The sequence below is a fragment of the Falco peregrinus genome, chromosome 1, assembly GCF_023634155.1.
Source record: "Falco peregrinus isolate bFalPer1 chromosome 1, bFalPer1.pri, whole genome shotgun sequence".
NCBI lineage: Eukaryota > Metazoa > Chordata > Aves > Falconiformes > Falconidae > Falco > Falco peregrinus.
Genome location: NC_073721.1, coordinates 24,666,422 through 24,687,808, shown reverse-complemented (window position 1 = coordinate 24,687,808; position 21,387 = coordinate 24,666,422). Strand labels below are relative to the sequence as shown.

Sequence of the window (21,387 nt, the reverse complement as noted above, 5' to 3'; positions counted from 1 at the left end):
AGTACTTCGGAGACTCTCTAATGAATTGATGGCTTTTTTGCATAGGTGTATTTTGTTCATGGCACACATGGGAGCTCATAATCTGGTGAGAGAGCTGGATAGATACAGGCCTGTTCAGCTATGTGTCATCAGGCTGAGACAGTACTCCCAGCTGATGGCACCTCCTCGCTAGCCTGAGCAGCACTGACTCAGTGAGCTCTCCTGGATACTGCCAGAAAAGCCTGCATGGCGGCAGTGATCAGTACATGGACGGCTATTAAGTGTGCTGTTGTTGGTCAATGATCACAGTACTGCTGTCTTCATTGCGCATTTAGGAAAACAGACAAAAGGGTGTCAGAGAGTTAAGGGTCACCCTGTGAGTCCCTGTCAGAGACAAGGACCCAGAAGGATGTCAAGGAGAATTTTAAACCCCTGTAGTCTGGTGCAGAATACCTGAATATCCTCTGTGCTGGGCTGCTTGGACTGCCAAAGGTGTGTGGGCTGGTCATATTGGGCTGCATCTGAGCCAGACACTCTCTGATCTGCCCTGATGCCTGGCTGCTCCAGGCACACTGCCTCTTTGAGTAGCCCTCAGGGCACATGGACCGGCGGGAGGATCACAACACCCTCATCAAGGAGGGGAGCTCCCTGGCAAGAGACAGTGGCGCTCCAGCTACGTTTCCCTGAACTGTCAAGAAAGGCAACTTCTGGATTAAGGTGGTCATAAGATGAAAGCTATTAGCATGAACCTCCATTTCCCTCATCCAACAAGATCACTTTCATTGTACTTTGTGGTCATAAGGGACAGCCAAAGAAAATTCTTCTGCTTTGGGAAAGAGGAACCGGTTTGCTCAAATACAAATACCTGCTCCAGCTATGGAGGGCGGAGAACTGGACAGGCTCGGCTTAGGGTTAAAATCCCAAACACTGACAGAAATGACTACTATTGAGAACAAGGTGACCTCAGCTATTCCAGATTCAGATCTTTAACCATTGCACTGGAAAGCAAGGTGAAGGAACCATGTACCTGAACCAAACCAGTGTAGACTGGGTCCATTCCCCTTCAGGATTTGGCCCAGCAATTGTGTCTCGAACAGCTTGTCCAGGGCCAGAGAAGAGGAGAGACTGTTCTTGAGTTTGGGCCAACTTCTGTTCTCAGTTACACTGGTATAAATCTAGAGTCATTTTACTGACGTCAGTAGAATAACTGAGAACAGAATTGGTGACTCTAAATACATCTACTTCCTAAGCTGACACTGGTGCACTATCCAGAAGGCTACATAAGCAACTGTAACCACAGTAAAGTGAAATCCAACATCTCTGATGAGCCAAACCTCACCCCCATGTGGCATTCAGACCAACATGTGAAGGAAAGGGATTTGGAACTGATACCACACTGCTATGTCACCAAATCATGTCCTCTGGATAATTCTGATTTTCTAACCTGTATCACCCATCACTGACAATAGCAGTGCATTTTTGCTCTTTTCTGCAATATTCACTAGAATACCTAGACCTAAGAGTTGTGTGGTAGATGTTGTGCAGTCCCAGGCCCGACCAGCAGAATTTCCATCCTGTGGACAATATCACCTTTTGGAAATATGTTTGTGCGTGATGGATGGGAAGATGTTCTCATTTAGATTGATCTTGAAATTTCTCATGGAATAAAGATTCTGAAGAGAAATTAAGTTATAAATTTCAACATTTCATTCAGAACTAAAAAAAAATCATTTTGTTTCAGAGTATTTTACTATTTTTACACTATAGGCCATGAGAAGTAGCATGTAATATATACTATAATAGTTAAAATACCATATTATTACTGTCCTTAAGTCAGAGAGGGTGTATGCTATTTAACATTAACTGAAACTTTTAATTTTATTTTCTGTGTCAAACAATACTCTGGCAGTATTGCAACAGTGTGATCTTGTGTTGAAATTTCCCTAAGTAAATATCCTAAATGATAAAAGAAAATATTTCCAACCATCTTTTAGGGGAAATGCCATTAAAATGAATATGATAGTGATTTTATTTGTTTAATCAAACAGTTTGTTTCTGAAGAAAAGACAGCTGAAGTCTTTTTCTCCCCACGAGGTCTACTGAAGCTAGTGTATCTGTTGCCATGGGAGCTGGAACTGGGGGCTCATCAGACTAACAGCTCAAGGAAGGTCAGTGCAACCTGGTGGAAGCATGAATGCAAGGAGGGAGTGTACTAGCTAATGACTATGTTATGTATCCTGCTCTGTGTCCTTTCCCCAAAGGATGTGAACCTCTTCCAGGCCCCAGCTGCAATGCTTACCTCTTCAGCTCAGACCACAAAGCTTCAAGCACTGGGAGATGAAGACCTCACGTGAAGAAAAAAGGGAGGAACAGAGACTGCTTGCGACAGCTATGAAGAATCATGGCAAGTCTCTCTACCTTTCCCTTTCTGGTTCAATGGCAAACACCCAACAGTTATTTCCAGCTGGTCTCCGGACTGCCTTTCCCAATGTCCTCCAAATGCCCCATCCTGCCAAGAGGCCTGCCAAGTCTGGAAGAAGGAGATGTCTCTCAGAAAGGGTTGTATCTGGACTGAGGCTTTCTTGCAACTCCTGTTCACTCCTTCCATTACCTGAGCCCTATCCTACTGCCTTTGAAGAGTCAGTAACATGCAGACATGATGAAGAAAGTCAAAGGCAAGAGCACATGACTAACACGGGCACAGGGCAGGTGCAGCAGTTGACAAACAGCACAAGTCTATGAGAATCACAAGGCAAAGGGATGGTGCTCCTCCCATGACCTGAAGTCAGCACAGACAAGTGACATTTAAGCAACTGAACCCAAACAGTGCATTTCTTGGCATTAAATGTCTGACTGGAAAAGGCCACTGTCTGTATCTAGGTCAGTCATTATACACTGAGATATTTATACAGCTCCCCAGTAATATGGTACATGAACACCTCGTGGCTATTTATCCTTACAAACTCTCTCACTGCAAGCAGGATTTCTGTCTCATTTACAGATCAGCAGCTAAGGCCCAGCTTCAACTGACTGATTTGCCCAAGATCAAACAGGGCGTTTGTGGCAGGGCAGGGAACCAAATCTATATTTTCTGAATCACACAAGAAGAGCTTAACCTTTGTCAGTTAAGGAAAAAATGTGCCTTCCCCCTGTCCTTCATGGGTCATGGTACTTTACCATGAGCCTCTGCAAATAAACCCTTTCAACTGAGTATGGTGCTGTAGCTTGGCACTATATTGTATAGTGAAATCCATCCAGATTTGCAGGTGACTGTCTTGCTGCAAAGATCTCAGCTCAGCCTCAGGTACTTGATACCTATATCTGTCTGAGATCATGAAGACTCAAGCCTTCTTCATTAGTTAAAGGTGACAACTGATATTCCATTGGTACAGCCTCCTCACTGACAGGATTTTGGCTGATGAGACAGATACTCATCTCCTTTCATTTTAGTCTCAAGCAAGGCTTAGAGGATGAAAGCTTCTGAGTTTTCAATTGCTGTGTGGAAGAAAGGAGATTTTTCCATTGTAGAGGGAAAGTTGTGGAGTACTGTGGCATTGCTAGAGACAGGAGATGACAAAGGGGGAAAGGAAGAAAAATACATGGACAAGAAAACAAATGAAATGTCTTGGATGCCTTGTGAAGGAGCACGCCAAACAGTCCCAGTCCCTGTCACAGGAAAATTGTAATGATACCAGCAAGTATGTTAGACACAAGAGGGAAGCAGGTGTATTCTCCTCTGTGACCTACACAAGTAAATCTACAGCTAGCAACCAGTCATGCCTCACTTTCCAGGCTTTCCAGGCTGGGGAATCTGAAACCATCCCCCACTTACACGGCCCTCCTCATCAGCCCCAGCACACCGATACCATCTGCACTGTCAAGTTTACACTCAGACCATTTAAGCTTCTTGACAAGGAGAGTCTGACCCACACCCACTCATGCAGGATGCAGTCTCAGGAAATAATAGGCTTGCAGAAAACAAGTAGTGTTCTTTTACTGGTAGTCTCACCTGCTCCCTTCCTTTGTATCTTCTGGATATGTAGTTCTTTTGGACAAGAATTTTGCTGAATCTGTTTTCTATAAAGAAAAGAATTTAAGCCATGTATATGTGCTATGTTCAAAATTGTTTCAAGTTCTAAGTGGTTTTCTCACCCACTGATTTCCACGGGATTTAGGAACATGCAATATCTTGAAATACTGCAGTATCCTGAAATACCTCTCATGTTACCAAAGACAAATAAATATGTGTATCAAAGGGGGGAAGAGAAGGTGGAGGCTTTGGTTTTCAAGGTTTTCTGGCTCAGGCTGCAGGAATAGAGCTATTTCTTTACTTACACCTTGCTATAGTTTTCAAGTGCAGTCAAAAGAGCTTAGTTCCCCAGCAAGCAGTGTGGCGGAGCCGGGGCGGGGCGATACACATTTATATACATGCCAGAGCATATGACTCAAGCATACAACCATCCATTCACATAACATCTTTCTTCTGATGACAAACTGTTTCTCAACTATCGGTGATTACAACAGAGCTATTCCAGTTGAAGGACAAAGGCTGTGGCTTGCCTTATTCCTGCCCGCTATCTGGAAGATGGCCATGGGACTATCCACCTATGGCAGGACTTTGAGAGGGCAGGGGAGAGCCCACCCACCCCGTCTCCCAGGTACTATCTCTGGAGTTCATACTGTTTTCCTCCTTTTGAGGAACAAAAACCAGACAGTGGTCTTGTCCTGAGCAAGACGGCAGCTCCTTCCAGTTCCCTTTTCACTGTGCAACAGGAGTAGGTGTTTTTTTCCCAGGGAAATGCAGTCTCCCACTTCCTATTCAGAGATTGATTCATTGGTGTGTCCCCATGATTTAACAGTTAGTCCCCAAGGCAGTTCCTAATTCTTTTACAGTTAATGCAGCATTCTACTGTGCTTCTTGTGATTATTCTGTAAAGGATATATGCAAAAGGCAGAAAAGAAAATAACAAGAGTTTTAAGCAGAACCCACACTTGTTCCCTAAAAGACAGGCCAGTGACTCTGGCTGAATCAGTCCCTCAGCAACCTCGGTGATACAGTCATCACAGTGCTTTTCCAGACCATCTAGACCCTCTGAAGAACACTGCAGGCAGGCAATAGCATCACCTGCAGCTCATTGCTGTCACCAGCCATTTCTTCCCCAGCCCTTCTCAATTTCTCCGCACCTCAAGTGGCAATTCTAGCTACTTGTCTATGGCTTCATTCAATTCACAAGCCTGGCAAAGAATAATTTCTCAGTTTTGGAGAAACGGGCTAAGTCCTAATGTTACTACTTCAAAACAGATCAGTCAAAATGAAGAGTCTCAGCGAGGAACATCATGACCAGGAATGCTGCCCCACTGCCCCAGCACAAACCCTGGACGCAGCTTGCAGGTCCTGTTCCCTCTGAGCATGCTGTTGCTTCTGCACCAACATGTCAGGCAGTCCTGGGCACCTACTCCAGTTTCTGCACGATGGAGCCCTATGCTTTGAAACATGCAAAGGATGGGGACAGGGGCACACCTGAAATACATCACAATGGAACAGAAGCCATCAGAAGTGTGCAGAACCGTACAAGGGTCTATAATGAAGCTGACAGGCAAGCCAAATGAACCTTAAGGTATGACAGCTTATGTCTGATCAAGATAAAGGTGATAAAGAGAAGCACATCTGAGACTGAGGATTTGCAGTAGCTGTAAACTGCCAGATACTGCTGTTTTCTGATTCTGCATGTTAAGGTGTAGCCAAACGTCAACGACACGCAACTCTTATAGAGACTTTTCAAAAAACTGCAGAAATTTTCATCTCTACCTTCTCCAAGTGGAAAGTATGATCTAGGTGGCCTTCATGTACCTGGCTGTTGTAGCCCTGTCACAGTTCCCAAAACAGCCTCAGACACAGCGTGTAAGTAACAGGGAAAGCATCCCTGAAACTACTGGGATGTAGCTGTGTGAGAGACTGAAAATAAAGATGCATCACTATTTGACCTGCTTGGCTCATAAGAAGATTGGTCTGACTGTTACCAGATGATTTAGATTAATCATTACTAGCTAATGTCTTCTTGTTTATCATTATTTGCAAGCACAGGAGGTGGATGATAAAGAAATCTAGGACTATAATTAAATATCTGCTTTCTATGCTTGTCCAAAGAGGATGATTTGGCAGGGGAACCGAAGAGAGAGGAAAACCTTAATTCTGGGGAAGGGTTTCAATGCTGCCTGCATTTCTCTGGGGCTGCTAAGACACAGGGCGTTTGGTGGCAGTCTCTCTGACCATGCACACTTGAAAACCATAAAAACCTGGCAAGCAGCAACATAGCCACAAAACACCAAGCTTAACACACACACAAATATACATATACACACACACACTTAGATATGTATGTATAAGCAATCACTGACTCACACAGAAACACATGCAGGCTTGATAGAAGAGGGACAACCCTTTCTCAAGTGTAAAGTTTCCCTATCAATGCACACATGCAGCCCCCACTATGGTCCCTTTCTCCACACACCTGTCAGCTGGCTCACAGACTGCTGGTCCCAAAATTTGACACTACCTCAAGCAATGCACACTAGCTCTAAAAGCAATGGACTCACCCGCTTTCTTATAGTATACAAAGCTCTGTGTGACCTGGCATCCCAGCTGCAGGCAAGCCAGCACAGCGAAGCCGGCAGCTAGAAACCACTTGCAGAATTTGCCTCTGCTAGCAACATTTTGTGTGTGTAAACTCAGCTAAACTCAAGAAAGACTGATACAGATGAGTGGTGTTTTCCCCCAACCTGGCTCATAGGGTTGGTTGGCTTTTTTCCCAGTCTTGGAGTGATTTACATTTTCGTGGGCCTTTTGCACAGCTCTAGTAATGCATGCACGGACAAAACAAGCGGAGAAGGAAGTAGGAATAAGAGGCTACAGAGTGAAAATTCCCTGTGCTTTTGGTTTGCAGCGCAGGAGTGCAATTATACCTGCATACCTCCACCCAGCTGTGGCCTTCAAGTTCACTGGTGAGTGCCTGTTACAACTGTTTTGGCAACTAAATTGTTAATATGTATGTAAATACCTTCCTAGTGACAAGCGTGGAAGGGTGGAGAAATTCAGTCGTTTTGGGGCTCCAGTATAATAGAAATCTTTTATTTGTTAGTATTCTCCACAGATCTTATCCTTCAAGCATTTAACTGAGTGCATTTGCTTCTTATATGGTCAGTTCCTTGAAGAAGTGAAGGAAAAGAAGTCATGGACTTTGATCCTGTCCAGAAAGTTAATTTCTTCTTATGTCTTCTCACTTTTTCTTCTCCTCAGCTGCCTTCCCAGAATGGCAGAGGACTAGTGAGGAACCCTGTAGCTGATACTGTACAAAGTCAGTATGAACCAGTTGCTTTGACCTGCTGCTGGAAAACTTCCCTGTTCAGATTTAATCGGATTGCCTGTTCACAGGCCATTTAAAAAAGCTTAAGCAGTTTGGCTTCTCAAGCTCAATTTTAATTATTTCTGTTCTTATTTTGCTGCTGAGTTCTGCAGCTAGGCTAATAAAATGCAGTTCCTTAGGAGGGCAGATTAAGAAGTTCTGCAACAACTGGACTCAGAAAAGCTTACGCCATTTAAGAAATTTTCCAGTGATTAAAATTGGATACAAGTCATAGTCACAGTCATTTATAGTGGCCTCTTAGCACTGCCTAGGTATTTGAACTATTTTACTTTTTCAGGCTCTGTAGGAACTAATTGCACTCTATAAAATATTTAAATTATTATCTTACTATTTGTTCAAAGAAAAAAAAAAAGAAATAAAAATGCCTTCAAACTCCTACACAAATCACTAAAGTTTTTACGAGTACCTTATCTGCAGGCAGTAATCATCTGGAAAATAAAATCAATGTCTATTTGCTTAAAGTTGCTTACAGCACAATGCATAGGACAATTAAATGGAGCTTCATAGCAATTTTATGGTCTTTTAAAAAGATCATAGCCCCTTACCAAATAATTGTATGTCATAAACCGTAATTACTGCATACAAATCTGTATGTATGTCTCATTCCACACACAGACTTTGAGAGAGAATCCTGCATTTTTCAGAACAGAAAAAAACTATACTAAATGAAAGGTCTTTCCTCCTCTAATTACTGAAAAAAAAAGATACAAATGCTGTTTGATTTCTCTTATCTGATCAATCACACAACTGATCCTTAAGTGCCCACACATTCACACACTCAGGCTCACCACTCTTCACCATTTCCCTCCTTTAAAAACACCCATACGCTTCCCCCTTACCTTCTGTGCTCCAGCTTCCTGATCAGGGACAGTACAGGGCTGCACTTTCTTCCCTTAAGTCAAAGCCCCAGCACATTTTACAGCAGCCTGCTTACTATTAGCACTTCCCATTATTTATGTGTTTCAGACTTTCCTTCTGAACATGGTTATCTTAATAGAAACAACCACTGAAAAATAAATAAATAAAAAAGTATGTGGAGGAGCTAACCCTTGAGCCCTTGCAGACCTGCCCAGCCAGGTGAAGTGAGCAAGGAATCCAAAGTTAGTAAAATGTATTTAAATAGTTATCAGGCAAGGGGAAACCAAACGGAGATCATGGTAGGGAAGAGGCAAACATACGTATTGGAATAACCATGCGGTGTCAAGTAACAGACAGATGAAACAAACAGTCATCAGCTATTTTTACATTCAGATTCGGCATTAGTAATGCTTCAGAGATAACTAATACAGACAGTAATGCTGTGCTATTGGCTCGCTACTGCCAGTGATTCAAACCTTAAAGCACTGCATTTTTGTATCTACAGGTGGGAGTCACAATGTTTATTAAGGTCACCATTAAAAACACTATGTAAGAAGTATGCACATGAGTAACACATTGCTGTCCTGCTGGTGCTTTTTCATAAATAGCTCATTTCATCATAGAGGCTGGACAAATGTATCCAGCGTTCTTGGAGTAAGGACCCCATTCCACCGTCCTTCCAAAGCAAACAAGACCAGCCACCCTCCTGGAGGCACATGTCAGCATAGGGTTTCATTTGGCGAACTGCAATAGGATGTTGAATAATAGGGGAAATATTCCATGAAGTCAACAAGCTAAGTTTTTGTACTGCAGATATAAACAACGGATTGCACCCTGTGCCATGCTGAGTGCACAGAGCTCCTTAGTGAAGTCACGGGGTGCTCTCAGGACTCAGCATCACGCTGGGACTTGAGCCACAGCCTGCAGCAAAATGAAGAGCAGAGACTCCTGCGATTACAGCCCAAGTCCTGCTTCCATGGCAGAGCAGGGCTCCACGTGAGCCCAGTGCTCATTTGCATTTTAAAAAGAGCTGCTAATTATATTGCTACAGCACAAGCAAGGCAATAACCATGCAGTACCTGCTGCCTGAGAATCTCCAAGCAGCAGGCAACTTATGAACTCATCCTCTCTGTGATCCAAGAGCAACCTGAGCTTACTGGTCCTTGGAGGGGCAGCAACCTGCCTTCTGCAAAGTAACTTTCTGCTTTTAATTCTCCACCTGGGAGAGGTGTATTGTTCACCTTAGCTCCCAGCGGGAAGATTTTGCAAAGCTCCCTCCCCTAAACTCCTGGTCTAGGCTTTTGGTGCTCAAGTGATTCTCCTAACTCACCCCAAAATGAATGCTGGCCTTGCCAAACATCAGGGCACTTCTGCCAAGTTCTGGCCCCAAACGACACACTTCTAACATCTACTCATGCCCTGCACCCATAAGTGCACTTATACACAAAGGTCTGGTGCATCATGAGTCATGGCACCTATGAACTGAGGTATCTAAGAGAACTGCTGCATGCTGAAAAAAAAAAAAGTTTGGGATGAAAACAGACAGTGGAAAAGTAGCATTCAGGCATCCACTGCCACTAATGTAGGCAAAACTGTCTGTATATGTGTGTCTGTCTCTCCCACACATTTCTAAAGAGGGGTGGAATGTACTTCTGGAATACTTGTGCTAAAAATAAACCCATCCCTGCTGTCTATGAAGAGAGGCAGGTATAGCCCTGCTTTCTGTAAGCCCGTGAACTTGTGAACTGCTTAGAGGCTGAGGTGCAACTAGGAAGACCCCTATGGAAATTTTAACTGCTAGGGCAGGAATGGTGACAATGCTTGGAAAATCCAAAACAGGCCTCTCATACAAAAGCATCTGGAGTTAACACTATTCATCATGTGGAATGGGCTTTACAGACTCCAGCTTTGAAAGGACTCAAATCTTGGGATAGGCGTTATGCTTATTCAAATATCATTATAATAAATACATAAAGTTACAAATTCAATTCTCAGATAAGACCCTGGGATCAAATGGCCTGTCATTAAAATAAAACCACTTCTGGGGAAAAATACTGAATAACGCATAACAAACACAACCCAGTGACACTTAGATGTTGTTACCCTGCTCCCAGGAAATTTTTAAAAAGCAAAAATTCCTTCTGCTTCCTTTCAGTGAGTGTAGAGCAATAACAGATCCACTCAACTCTTGTAGACAGCAATTTGGACTGAAATTCTAAATTTATATGAAAAGAGTATGCATTTGCACAAATATGTCAATGGAAAATTAAGGTATGTATGTATGTATAATGAACTCCATCTTTCACACACACACTTGAAACTTTGTATGCTTAGCAAGGTTGAGAATACAGACATGAGAGCCTTATGCAAGAGCAGTAGTTTTCAGTGTTTTCTAACTTGTATCCCTTAACACTTTCTCTAGGGAAATAAATGGAGTTCTGCCCTACTGAGAGAGACAGTTTTTTCCCTCTGTTACCTTAGCTGCAAATCCCAGGGAAGCAGTATGCAGACCCCAAGGGGTCAATGGACTAATGACATGTGAAAAGTCCCTGCTACATGGAAACCAAAAAGTGGAACTGATTATAAACAGAAATGAAAACATGCCACCCTAGACTGGGAAAATGCAAGCATCAAACTGTTTTGGTTGTAGAAAGTAAATGGTTCATAATTCTCATGGCATTAACAGACAAGGGACCTATTGACTATATTGAGTTTTCAGTTGTTTGTTTACAGCACTTTTTGTCCAGCAGAGCAATGCAGGTTCAATTCTTACCTGGCAGACACAGACTGAATGATTTGTTTCTGTTATCACAGTCAGTGCAATAACTTGTTTTCTGGGCAGCGGACAGGTAAGTGCAGAGCATTGGCTGGACAGAGCAGCCCCAGGGTCATACCAGCTGAACAAAAGGAGCAAACCAAGGACTAGAACATGCCCCACAGGAGGGCAACGCCTTCACCTGCTCTGTATGCTGATCCCCACACTTGCAGGTAGATAATGCTGCGCCCCACCTGAAGTCTTGCAAGGCCTGCATTTCTCTAGCACGTTTCTAGCACCTGCATGTCTGCTCCTGGATGTGCCAGGGAGTGCAGCAGCAACACAGTCGTAAACAGAGTCATGGTGCAAACCAGATGCTGCTCCACCTGCCTCCTTGGGGCAGCCCAAGTCCCCCCAGCTTGTTTTCCAGCAGGGGGGTTCCACCTCCTTGGGATTTGTTTGGATGGGGAGGTGGCTGCCAGTTCTATCCCATTCCTGCAGTTTGCCAACAATCTGCACCCAAGATCCTTTCCTTCCATGCTCATGCTGATCTGAGCACACACCTCCTCTAATGATGGAAATGCTCCCAGTACCTGTGGAGGGGGTGGTCCACTTGTTCCTCTTTTTGCAGTCTCTGCATTTCACACCTTGCTGAAGGAGAGGGCATGACTGAAAATGAGTTGAGATGTCCATTTTTGCATTCTCCTCTAGGAGGCACTGGACTTGTATATCTGCACATTTTCTACTAAGTGTGAAAGCATCACTGCTTCTTCCTGCAGGCAGATTTTGTGTAAAAGCTCTGGTCAGACCTGCCCCACCTTCCTGTCTCCAGGAGGCAGCAGAGACCTGAGGGTCCTAAGTGAGGAAGATGTCTCAGTATTGCTATAGGTGTTTTCTCACCCAAAGGGGAACTACACGAAGGCTGCATTTTTTGCTCAGCACCTCCTGTTAGCCAACACAGGCCACGCTGCACCTCGTATCAGGGAAAATGACAAGTAGATGTCTGTCATGTTCCTGTCTCCCTGTATCCTCTCCTGGGTCCAGGCCCTTAAACATCCAGGTTTGAATCAACTTCGGTCCTGACAAATCCAGCCGTAGGTGAGCAGATGTAGGTGATGACAGAAGGGTTCCTTGCACCTGAAGACCAGTAGCAGTCCTGTGGCCTCTTCCTTTGGGGTCATTTCTCCCCCTTACTGGAAGAGCTGCTTATCCGCCCCTCACACAGAATTTATGCAATGAGACAGATGCAGGACTCATCTGCAGCCTCTCTCCAGGGCTACTCCTTGGGACTCAAACCTCAGCAGTAGCTGGAGTTTATCAGTCCAACTCCAGGGACTCCTAGAGCTCTGACAGGGAGAGAAATTCTAATTTTTTAAGCCCTTGGAGCTTTCTCTGTTTGTCCCAATTACAGCTTTGAATGAAGCCTGGCAAGGTAAAAATCCTCTGCAAAAGGAAGCTCTGGAAGAAATTTCAGCATGGTTCAGGCAAAAAGGAATACTTCCTTGATTTCACCTTTCAGAATTTTATAATAGAGTGTCTAATATAATACAATATCAAAATTGTTTTAATCCTGCCCTCAGAAAGGAGTAAAAGATATTATTTTCCAACAAACAAAATGCTATGATTCTTCTCTAGAATCAGATTTCTCATGAAACCAACAAACTTAGCAACATTTCAGCTTTGACTGCATTTGTGACTGTGGGCAGACTTTGGTTCCACCATCTTTTTGCCTATCTGTGAATATGACCTTAAATTCAATTGTAAAAGAATTTCTACAGCTTGATCTGCTCTCCCTGCTGCCGCCCCATCGATACTACCTAGACTCAGCGGACGCAGAGAGGAGTTGTCTGGATTCCAACCCTGAACACTCATCCTAAAACTCTGGGATGTGCCTGGCTGTGGCACCAGACTGGCTCAGCAGCCCTCTTATGGCTTTCAGGGACGGAATGTAGGCTAGAAGGACTAAGACTAGAAGACACAGCCTCAGTGACAGTTTTGGCAAGGTTGTCAGTCACAACTACAGCCTACTTTTCTCCCCAAATCAAACTGACTTTTCAGTCAGGAGCAAAATCTTGCTTTTGCCAGTAAGACAGCCACCTCACGTACATAGATCATATCTACAGAAACCCCCAAAAGATGTTTGTGTGTAACTGTTTCACTATTAAACGTTCTGCTGAGAGCGGAAGAAAGATGTAGCAGGAAAAAAAAAACTTACTACAGGAAATGCTAAACACCAGAAGATGGCTAAATTATTCTGCAAGTAAGGGTTTAAGCCTGCAGTGCACTGTTCTACCCATGCAAAGGAATTGTGCTATCTAAAATAGAAAAAAAACCACATTACGTGCTTATCTGCCTTCTGGGCAGTGATTTACCTTGAAAATCTTTCCTTTCCCATGAGGAATTGTCAGTGAAATCAGCAGAAAGCAACAGCACTTTGCAATTTTCAGGAGAGGTTCAGCCTGTCCCAGGACATGCAATGAATTGGTCTTGCAATTAAAGGTTGAGAAATGAGCACACTCGTGACAGGTCAGATGAGGGAAAAAATGCCTTTATACAGTCTGAGTGATCTAAAAAGTAATTCTCTTTAAAAACATGTAGAACCCAGTGACATTAAGAAATATTAGGACAAATGCATTAGGTATTTTATAAACATAGCTATAATCCATCTAGTTTAAGAAAAGAGGTTGGAGGAATGTGAAGTTCCTGCCCTAGTGTAAATACTTCCTATTTACAAAACACAAAGCAAAAAAACAGAGACCACAAGCTAATTAAAATAGCCGGACAGCAATGATGGGAAGCATAAGGTGCTATTTTTAGGGGATTGTATGAGAGCCCAAGCAGCTAGAAGGCTAGTCAACCCGGAGGAGTCACATGGCCACTCTGAGTGCTTTGCACTGTATCACCCCACCACAGACAAGGTGAACTGGCCAGTATGATTTTTGTTCCAGATTCCGCCCCCCCTCCCCGATTTCATGCAATATTTTGCATTTTACACTATGTTGGATGAATTTCCATGGATGTTTCCACAGAACCACTGGCCCTGTCTTGTGCCAGGTCCCTTTACAACTGAGACATGGGTTTGGGGCAGTGTTTGCAGGGCTGACTCCCCCCAGATGTTGGGGAATACTGACGTTTTACAAGAGGAAATTGTGTTCTGCAGTAGTACAGCTGGTTCTGCAGATGTAGTTGCAGTTCAAATGTGGGCTTATCTCTGTGTGAGAAGGGGTGAAGAGAGAAAAGATACAACATTAAAACTTGTTATAAGCTACTAGGTTTGCCTGAATTACATGGGTTTTCATTTTGTGGTTTGCAGAATACACTTGTTGTGGGCCAAGAAGAGGAAACAGTGAAGCACAGCAGAAGACAACATGAGAATTTTATTCCTCAGCAGTCACTGAAGTTTCAAAACTTATTTGCATTATCTCAAAAACTCATAGCATTGCAGAATGTGTTCAGAAAATACCAGGCTGCAAAATGTCTTCCTGCATGGGTTTGTGCTGGAGCACTGGTGGGCAGCGAGGGAAGGCTAGCTTGGCTTAGGAGAGGGGTTTCAGCCCAGATATACATCAGACAGGAAAGAAATTTAAATTTGCACTTCCTCCTTCTCAAACCAACTCTTTTCCTAGCTCAAAACCCTTCCCAGAAAAGGAGTATTGGAAACCACAAAAGGTTTTGAAAAATGTTTCGGGTTTGCATAGCTTGGCAGAAAAATGGGCACCACTAGTATGCAAGCCACAGCAAACACAATTGCCTAACCTGTTTCCAGTCTACCAGCAGAACAGAACACACCAGTTAACTGTGAAAAGCAACATAGCTTTTTGCCTTTTTCCCAAAAGCAACATAGCTTTTTGCCTTTTTCCCATTCCAGTAATCCGAGGAATTATAATACCATATTTCTAAAACGATATGACTTTAAGTCACAGTTAAGAAGAGTAAGAAATCTAAAATTGGCACTCAGTAAAGCAGGAAGCACTAGAGAGAGAACTAGAAGTTTATGCCCAGCCTTTCAGAAAAAGCCAATGTGTCATTGTTCAAGGTTTTGCTGAATGTCAGGAATGGAAGATTAACAAACAGTGAGAGATTATGAGTGTTAGCAGGAGGGGTTCATGCAGACACAGGAAGGTCAAGAACAGCTAAAAACCTGGCCTGAAAGATAGCAAACATACTTCTCTGCAGAACAGTGCTAAATAATGACTGAGAAGAAAGGAGCCACATGAGGAACAGAAAGCAACTGTTGCAGAAAAGCAAGAAAACAGAAATGCTGCGTTTGGAAACAGCTCAGTTGTGCAGATTCGTTGCAGAAATCAGTCCCAGCTCCTCTGCTTGCAGTACACCTGGGCTGGTGGACACAGCCCAGGATCTGGCTGCAAGGCCCTTGGCACAGTCTGCCTAGGGAATTAGGTGGACTGGAAATCTAGGGATGGGTCTTCATCTTTTCCTGGTAGCTGAACTTGGAGAATAGTGTCAGTGAAATATGTGGAGTAGATAGGAAGACAGAATCCCCCAGGCCTAAAAACTCTGTCACAGCCCCTTAATGAGGATTAACCAGATGAGTACCAGGTAATCAGAGACTACTTTTAGTGGTAAAGTGATTCGTAGGACTGAAATTCACTGTACCAAACGTACTGAAGTGGCTGGTATTAATAAACTGACACATGCAAACAAAAGAATTCTTCTTTAATCCCATTCCATTAAGGAAAGGGCATGTGGCTTGAATTATGGTCATGTAAACCACTGACTTCAGGCAGTTTTTCAAGTTTTGTAGTCTGCAAAACTTATTAGAAATTTTATGCTGTCAAATATTTGAAGAAATATATAATGGGAATAAAGAGATAAATATTGCCTTTTAAAAAATGTCAAAACTGGTTTCCTTTAAACTTTACAAAGGCATTTTAGGTATCTCCCCCTCCCCCCTGAAACAAACAGTAAAATTATTACTGATGAAAATTCTAATCCTGCAAACATGTATATGATTAATTATCTTCCTGCAGAGATCAGGGGCCCTTCTCTTGGGAACAAAACTAAACATGTTCACAGAATCAAGGCTCTAAGCAAATTCATAACATCACTCACACATATATTCTCAGAGATTTCAGCAAGTGTTTACACACAATGTAGAGCACAGACTGAAGCATTTAAGCACTGAATGCTCAAAGTGCATATTTATGGCAATGTTTTTTTAGTGACAGAAAGTATTGCTGTTTCAAGATGCAGCAGTAATTCCCAAATCCAAGATGTATCTGAAATCCATTAAGAAAATGACCATGTATGCAGACAGGCTTGAAAAAGGAGGCAAGGTCTGGTGTCTCCACTGATGACACTCAACAACAATGTCCATGTCATTTAGGATCACGAGTCACATTGATTCCAACCCTGCTGAAGAACATTAGACCCTCAGACATTTCAACATGCCACAGGGAAGCTGGATATTTTGGAAACTGATGTTGACTGCAGAAGCAGCCTGACAGATGTGGCTGAGCCAGCTGCAATCAACAGAAACCCTTCCAGAGACATGAGTGCGAGCTCAAACATGCTCTGCTTACTTATAGTTTTAAAGACGCAGTTTGTGCTGTCCTCACAGGAGGGGTGCAAATCTTGGACTAGTCTTTTTCCAGCCTGGTTGAGCATGACAAGTGTGAAACATTTCAGTAGAAAAAAAAATCTCTGCCAATTCTTAAAGTCTACATATTTTTAGGAGAACAATTGAAGAAACAAACACAAAACTTCCATGTTAGTAATGCAAGACCAGAAAATATGAAGAAAGCAAGGAACTGGTGGGATAAATAGAAATGAGTAAAAATGAAATGTTATTTAAACAACAATATTTTTACATTGTTCAACATAAGATGCTTTGAGGTATGGTTAATTTCAGTGACTTGATTCACATTTTCCTTTGTACCTTTCACAGCTTTACCATTTATTTTGGCAACACCGTAAAAAATTATAGTCACCAGATTCTTATAGTTGCCTTCAAAAATCATTTGCAGACTCACTGTTTCCACCGGATACTTCAGATATAATCATATAGTCCTTATATTTACTATTTGAATTACATTAGCTTGTGAAGCCCATGACATTTTAATAATAATCATCAAGTATATTAGGGGCTTCCACTGTGGCTGCTGGTGTCAGAGTAAGCAAGCATCTAACCTTGCACTCAGAGAAGATGGTCTATAAATCCAGGCCCATGTACACCTGGTCCCGTTGTTTAAGACAAAAAAACAAACTACTGTAAATTTGAATAAAATCATGCTGTAAAACACAGAAACTCATATCAAATACTTCTATTGGAATGCTTTCCACATCTCACCTTTAGTTAAACATCTGCAGCATGCTGTGTAGACATATTGTTAGATTCAGAGCAACTAAACTAGCTGCTCAAGGTTATACTCAGAATCTATAGAAAAGCCAGGAAGAGAATGCAGCTCTCTTCCAGCATTATGGACTATTCATCAGCTTATGCTGAGTCCTAGATGGGAAAACCTCCAAGAGGGGGTTTTTATTTCCACATTCTGCCTTCTGTAAATTACTGTGGTATGATCATAACACCTTTGTGCTTTTGTCTACCTACTGGTAGTATTTTAAAAGTACCTATTGCTTTTGAGTCTAGAGCTGCGTAACCACCACCAATAATAATTAATAACTTTTGCAATTATCTTCTGCCAAATGAAATCTCATCTTCAGTTTCAACTGGATACATTCATCTGTCTTACGTTGTTGTCTAGGGTTGCTATGCACTAACTGTTGGTGTGTTCCATCCCAAAGGTGGCTCTTTGGGAAACCTTGAAGCTCTATAAATAGCAGATATTATTATTATTATTATTGTGAGGGGGCAGGATTGCAACATTTCACCCTCAGGGAACAGAGACACTCAAGAACACTTCTTTCAGCATTTGAATGCATGGATTCTTCACAATCAGTGATGTGAGGGAGAGAAAAGCTCTTGTGCAAAATTCCTGTAGGAGCAAGAAGATGAGATCCGGTGGATGGAATCCATTACGCCCAGTGCTGGCCTTTTACAAGTTTAAATTGGCCATCTACACTCCCTTTCACATCAGTGGAGGTTAGCAGACACCTCTGAGAGGTTTGAAATGCGTTTCTTTATGCATGAAGAATCACAGTCTCAGGACATGGTCCTCCCCACAGATGAGCGATGAAGCCGTTTTGACTGGCTTAGCCTCGGTACCGAGTGCTGAGACAGCTGAAGAGAGGTGGCAGGGGCAGGACTCTGGCCCCCAGAAAAGGGAATACAACCCAGCAAGGGCTGAGATCCCCAGAGCAAGAAAATACAAACAAAATACACAAGAGGAGATGTAAAGGGAGTGGGGATACTGGGAAAGTCCTAAAAAAAAAAGAAAAAAAAAAGGAAAGAATAAAGGGAAAAGTAGGAGCAGCAAAACAACCAAAGTCATTGTTTTTCTTATAAACATTGAGGGTCTGGTCCTATTTCTGTTGACTCCTTGCAAATTTTCCACCAGGAAATATGAGCAGTTAAGGTGCCTAAGTGAATTAAGCATTCTCCTTCCTTCAAGTCCCTTCATTTCAGCCTTCCTAAGCAAGCCACACTAAGCTGTCACTCTGCCTGAGAAGCCCTGTGAGCAGTCCCACTGTGCTCTCAGTGCTGGGCAAGCACGATACCCCTGGGCTGCCTTTGCCATAAGCTTTTGCTTTCAGACACGGCTGTCACTCTTGACCACTGCAATTTTAGAGCTAGGCTAAAAAGAGGAAGCGAGAAGGTAAACACTGAAACCACCGGCAAATTCAAGCAAGACAGGATGCCATCTCTTGCCAGCAACAAGTTCACATAAGCGAAGGATGTTAAATTGCACTTTGAAATCAGTCAGGAAACAGTGTTTCACCCAGAAAGATGAACTACAGAGATACATACCCAGCCGTTCTCACAGAGAAAAACTGCCCATCCCAATGCCCTCCTTTCCCCACGGTGGCTAGGGGAGTGTGAAACGGCAGGGCCATGGCAGCATGCCCTGCCCGAGTGAGGGGTGCTGAGCAGCACAGGCAGTGATATGCCCCAGGACTGACACCAAACACGCCTCCCCTCACCCCTCACCCACACCCTGCCTGCACTGCAAGTGTTGCAGCATGACAACATAATTGTCCCTCCTACATAATCAGGTGCCTAAAGGGCCTTTCAGGCAAAGCCCATGCTGCTGACAGGAGTGACAAGCAAACACTGCCTTCACCTAAAAAGACAGGTGCTGTTTTCCAGTTAAATAAGCCTTTAAGTCTGTTTCCTTTCACTGTTGATTTGACAGCCCTGGAAAAAGTGCATGTCCTCAGCTCTCAGTATGCTGAGCACAAGGATTGGAGGATGGAAAAGAGGGTGGCAGTGGCTTGGCCCCACTTCAGCAGCTCTCTGCCTGGAAGTAGTGAGGAGGATGAGTGGTTACAGTTTAACTTTTCATTCATCAGATGAAAAATTTGCCTTATCTGTACCTCACTCTTCTCCAAAAGAAGTCCAACAAAGGGCTGGGACAGTGCAACCTGCCTCTGCCCAGCCACTGGCAAAGACAACACCAACCAACTTCTCTCTTGCTTGTGCCAAGAGCCAGGGAGCTCAGGTCTCAGGTAAACCCACAACAGCACTGGAGCCAATGGTCTGACCAGCAAGGCTTGAAAAGAGGGTGGAAAATCAGTAGCCATGAGAAGTTGCCATTAGCAAGTAGGCTTCTGAGAGATGCTGCTAGACAGAAGACTTTTAATACTGCTAAAGATAAGAATCTCTGCCCACCTAGAGGTCTGCTGCCTGGTAAAAATGCCAGGATGGAAACTGCAGCTTCTATCAAAGTGTCAGGTTTTTTTGCAGCACTCTGTAAAGGCTACACTGTCTGCACAATGGGACGGGCCACCAAATCCAGGTGGGTGCAGGTGCCATGGTTCAGCCCAGCCTTCCTCACAGCACTCTGGCATCTGTCAGGATGTGCCTCAGTAGGTCAGCCAAAGGAAAAGATTCAGGGAGGTCCCTTGTGCACCCATTCAGCTTGTTTTTGTACTAGGTAATCAGCATAAACACCAACCCTTTCCCCTACGCAAACCCTATTATTCAGTGTCTTGCAAGAACATCAGTAAAAATATTCTGTCTGTGACTATGGCCAGGATTATTTTTCTGCTGGTATTCATTGTGTGGCCTGTAGTTCCTAGATTGTGGAAATGGAAAAAAAAAATCCCTATCAGTTGTCTCTTTAGGCTGAAGAATACTACTTATTTAATCTCTTCTCATGGAAGAAGATATTCTGCACTTCACACTTCTACTCTCTGTACTTTCTCTAATGTACTCTTATGACCTTTTTGAGGTGACAGCAATTACCACAGACAGTATTCAGAATTGATTTACATGGGGACACAATACTATTCTTGATTCCTTTCCTGTTCCTCATTTGCCTTTCTAACTGCTGAACATGAAGCAGATGATTTGGAGGCATGAGTCTAGCCTACCACCACGGAAAGACAGACATCAAAGCTAACACAGCCATACGCTTGAATAGAGCATCTTGGAAAACCCTGCTCCTTTTAGCTCTTTGCCAAGACAGCCTCTCCAGGATACCCAGTGAGGGTGTGCTGCTTCCACAGCAGAATCGAGGCCTCAGTAACTCCTGATGCCATGTGTGGAATATACCACTTGGTTTAGCTTGTTCGTGATCTCCTTAACTACTCCCATTCCCCATGCCTGGTATTAATCCTAGCAACTACCACTAACAAAAACCTGTTTCTTTTTCCGATGAATTTGCCATTCACCATCAAAGCCCCATAGACAGGGAGTGCTGAACTTGTGCCCATTAATTTGCAATCAGTGTAAACTATATCACTGATGCAGGATGAGTCCTGCAAATACGTAAGCACAGGGATAAAGGAAGGAGTCAGATGAGGAAAGCTGTTTGCTTTCAGTCTAGGCTGGCACTGGTGATTTCAGGGCTTGGTGCTACAATTGCTACAAGGTGCATCAGCTTCTAATGTCTGAGCTCATAAGTACAAGATGAATTGACTGGGCATTTCTAGGTCCATGTCTTAGTCCTGAAAGCAATTGCAGAGTGTCCTGGTTTTGGCTGGGACAGAGCTGATTTTCTTCCTAGTAGCTGGTACAGTGTTGTGTTTTGGATTTAGTATGAGAATAGTGTGTTATCAACACACTAATGTTTTAGTTGTTGCTAAGTAATCCTTAACCTAAGTTGAGGACTTCTCAATTTCCCATGCTCTGCCAGTGAGGAGTGCATGTGAAGTTGGGAGGGAGCATAGCCAGGACAGCTGGCCCAAACTAGCCAAAGGGATATTCCATACCATAGAACTTCACACTCAGTGTATCAGCTGGGGGGACTTGGCTGGGAGGGGCTGAATGCAGCTCGGGGACTGGCTGGG

At 43.3% G+C, this 21,387-nt stretch overlaps 1 protein-coding gene across 3 annotated transcripts in view; it reads right to left on the bottom strand.

Annotated features, from left to right (window-relative positions):
• C1H10orf71 (chromosome 1 C10orf71 homolog) overlaps positions 1 to 19,057 on the bottom strand; it is a 29,695-nt gene extending 10,638 nt beyond the window's left edge. The window contains exon 1 of one of the 3 annotated variants that reach the window (XM_055793411.1): positions 18,905 to 19,057. The gene's annotated coding sequence lies outside the window, so the exon portion shown is untranslated. Of the gene's footprint in view, positions 1 to 2,278; positions 2,505 to 8,242; positions 8,452 to 18,904 lie in introns of those variants that run through there. The other 2 variants (XM_055793422.1, XM_055793416.1) reach the window with 2 other exon arrangements.
• Positions 19,058 to 21,387: the final 2,330 nt, after the last annotated feature.